Source organism: Egretta garzetta, unplaced genomic scaffold, assembly GCF_000687185.1.
Source record: "Egretta garzetta isolate BGI_Z169 unplaced genomic scaffold, ASM68718v1 scaffold152, whole genome shotgun sequence".
In the NCBI taxonomy this organism is placed as follows: Eukaryota; Metazoa; Chordata; class Aves; order Pelecaniformes; family Ardeidae; genus Egretta; species Egretta garzetta.
In genome coordinates, this window is record NW_009259037.1 from 15445 (window position 1) to 19504 (window position 4060).

Consider the following 4060-nt stretch of genomic DNA (forward strand, 5'->3'; position numbering starts at 1 on the left):
GCTCGGCTTTCGGGCAGACTTCAAGCCAAAGCAGATGGGGCAGGCAGGGCAGCATTTGGCCTCTGCTCTTCTGAGAGCAGCCAGTAGCCAGTTTAAACTAAAATGGTAGCTCCAAAGGTGCAAGAATGTAGTAACTGGCTTTTAAAGGTTAGTTTCCCAGTGGGGTTTATCGGGCTGCAAAATCCATAGGCAAAGGTTTTTCAGAGTCCTAGACCGCTTCCCGTGTTGTGTGTGGAGATGGAGCCTGCACCAAGTTGGCTGTTACTACAGAGATGCTCTTCCTAAACATAGGAATATCATATAAATACCAAACTCAGTTAAGTAATAGATGAAGAAATAAGTCTATACAGCAGAGCTGCACTAAATTGGCATAGAGACTGTTTGGTGAGGAAAGAGTAAGTTTCCTCCAAGCCGATATACATTTCAGTTACATCAAAAATAAACATTTTTCAGACACTTCAAAATGTTCCTCAATCGCAGGAACAGTACAGTCCATTGAAAGACCCAATCTCCAAGAAATGCAGTGAGTTTAGAAATCATATTTTCCCTGTTACCTTGAAGATCTGAAACTCATCTTGAATCCCCCCGCTCCCAATACAGGTTGATGCAAGCAACAGCCCCTATCCGCGCTAGAAAGGAACATGCCCTCCCTTGAAACCACAGTCTGATGAGCAACTTCCCCTTTCCTGGTATCAGAGTTTATCAACTCGTGCAAAATAATAATACAAATTATTTTCTAAAGACTGGAATGACATACTTAGTACCAAGATAACGAGATCCTATTTTGTGGGCAGTTCATTTTTACGTTTTCCAACCCTTGTTTTTTAAAAACCCTAGGAATAGCAGCCAAAAAAAAAAAAGGCTGAGCATCAGTTCCTGTGCTGTAGAAGTTGAAATGGCCGCTCGAAGGTAAAAGCTATCTGAAAGTTTGGTTACTGCAAAATGACTCAAGGCCTGTTCTGTGTCATCAAGTGAAATGGGTGACAAGTAATGATTAGTAGAACAGTGCATGGTCAAAATTCAGGGTATCCAAAGAAGAGAGGATCAGAAGTAGACTTGGACTCCACGATGGAACAGTTTTCTGCTAGAATATATTAGAGCAAAGAAGCACACCGTCATGTTTAAAACACGGCGAATAAGCCTACGGATTACCAAGCCAAAAGGATGCTTCCATTTAAATAACTCAAATTGTATCTCGTTAAGAACTCACGGGTACCAGTGCTTCTATTTCTTCTGTTTGCTTTAAACTCAACCTTATTTTAATCTGGTACGGAATAGGGGAAAAACAAGAACCAGCTGGTTTTCCTTATGGTCCTCGTGGGTTTTATGCCACGTTCTTTTTAATTCTTCACCTTTTACAGTAACCATTACTTGTCTTTTGTAAAATCCTATTGTACATAAAACACAGGACTGGCCATAGTTCGCGGCTGCGTGACAGAGGCTGATGAAGCCATACTAGTGTTCGATTTTAATGTAATTTTTTTCCGATCAGTCTTCCCGTTGTTACTGTACCCCGTGCAGGTATTTTATTACGCTGTCCGCCCTGGCGCTCCAGCCTCTCCTTGGAGATCGCTGCATCTACACAGCTGAACAAAACAGGAGAACGTCGTCCTGTTTTGTGCTCTGTAGCCCACGGTGCAAACGTGGGCCTGGTGTACGCCCTTTACGCTCTTCGGAGGGCAGGGCTGCGGTTTGCGCCGAGTCTCACCGGTGAGTAGTTACGTTACTCACGTGTACAGTTTGAACATCGAAACGCTCTGCTCTAGAAACTGAACCGGCGTAAAATGGTCACCAGTAGGGTTCTGGGTGGTTGGTTGGTTTTGACTATAGCCTCTGGTGTTCTCCAGGAATGCAATATAGAATGTGTCAGGTCAATTCTATAATAATATTTAAATAAAATAACCCCCCTGTTCCCCTGCCAATTTCACGTTTCGAGAATGAACTCCAAAAAGGGGTGTAGAGAGAGATTAGCCAGCGGATGGTTAACTCCCCTCATTTTCAGCCTGTCCCAGGTACCACTTCCATGCAGTTACACCGTTGTCGATAAAATACATTAGAATAGAAAAGGAGTGAAAGACCTGGCAGTTACCATCTCTGCTGCGTGGTGACACAATTTGTAATGAAGGAGTGAGTATTAAAAAAGTTCTTGGTACAGGAATGTGAGGCCTTTCTTCCTTAGCGAAGATCTCTATGAAAACCCCCCTCTATCTTTCTCTTCCTTCCAAGTTGATAGGTGGTTATTCAAATACCACGAGAAATTACGAAAAGTCAATAGTTTCCAACAGTATTTTTTTTTTCTTTGCTCTTGTTTGTTGATATAAAAAATGTATCGGCTGTCAGGAGAACGTTGAACTTGACTCTGCTCTTTTTGTTAAGGATCGGTATCTTCAATATTTAAGTAGTTCCTGTATGACTAGAATCGGCGTGCGTCTCTGTACTCGTACATCAGCGCAGCAGAAGGATACTCTTCCTAGTATTCGCCAAAAATACCTGCGCCCTCCTTTCCTTTTTTCTTGAGTTGGCTTACAATATGAAAAAAAACCCCACAGAAACCTTTGGGAGTTGCAGTTCAAGGCAGGAGGGTCACTGCGCTGTACCTTCTTACCGGTGGTCTACGCTCTAAAAAACTTCCTCCTTGTGGGAGGCCAGAAGCCCTCCCAAAACCTTGGAAGTTCTCCCAAAAACTTGACCAGATTTTACCTTAATGCTACTGCTGATAATTAAAGCGTGACCTCTCTGGCTGACCAGAAGCCTGTTGAGCTGTTTAGAAATTGTTCCTGATTTCTTCACAAATGAGAACGCCTGCGCTTCGGGATAAACTTTGAAGCGAATCTTTTGGCTAGGAGGTGATTCCTTCCTCCACGCCTCCCCCTGGGGTAAGGAATCCATTTATAAATCAGCCAGCACGGAAACAAATTGTAGTTTAATATCTTGAAGATTTATAATTGCAGTGTTTTTTTTTTTAAAATAGGTGTACAGCGTTTGTAATTTGTCTCGGGACTCGTCAGTCGGAGTCACAGAGCTGTTGTAACGGGGACAGGCGAATGCCGCGCGGGGTGGGGCAGGTGAATATTTCTTTAAAGCAGATTTGTGTCAAATCTGCCATAGAACCACGGAATTATTTTTGTAAGACTTTTCTTCACCTTGCATAACTATGAAATTTTGTTTTATTGATAAAAATTGTGTACTCTTTGTATTCCCTAATACTGTGGTTTGTACACGGAATAACCCGAGTGATACCTTATTTACCTGTATATAGTAAAAGAGGCATATGCTCTGTTTTTAATTCGGGTTAAACCGATACAATCTAATATTTTTACCTTTGTATTTTGTAAATTGTTACTTACAAAGGCAGAAGCATTAAACACCACTTTGGCTACAGTATGGCATGGCCTGCTCTCGTTATTCCATCAATAACTGAATCGCGTTCTGCAGACACTGAGCTATAAAGGTAAATAAAACCTCTTTGTAGTTCATAGAACACTCGGTTGCGTTGGCGCGGTGTAGCCCACACAGCGTTTCCCCCTCACCGGCCGGATGTATGAACGAGATGCAGAATCAATATTTCGAAACACCGTAATTCCTCTGCAGGTTTGGTTGAATAGAGAGTCAAACATTAATATTTTTCCACTGATCCCTCTCCATCTGTGCTCCAGGTTTTGGTTTCCCTCGCCTAGTTGGCACCCCTGAGGATCAGAGCCAAATTCCTGTGGATTTCAGTAGGAATGTGGGTGTCTGGATACCTTCGTGTATCTAAACTGGGATCTCCTTGGGCTGTTGCTTTATTTCAGTTGGCATTTTGCTTCCTAGCGGCTGTGCGTTGCTGCACGTTTCGGCGCACGTGAAATAGCTTCGTTCCAAATGCGCCCGCCCCGGGACCGCCACTCGCATCGGATTGTCCCCACGGGAGCCCAAACCAAGGGCTGCCCCTTTGGCCAGCTTCTGCTCCCTGTGGCACTTAAGTTTAGTCCAGCCTAAAACCTCCAGACTGCGCCTGGCGTAGGCGTGGGGGCCTCTGCAGGCACGGCTGCGGGGGGCGGCTGGCCCCTCCCCTTCCGCC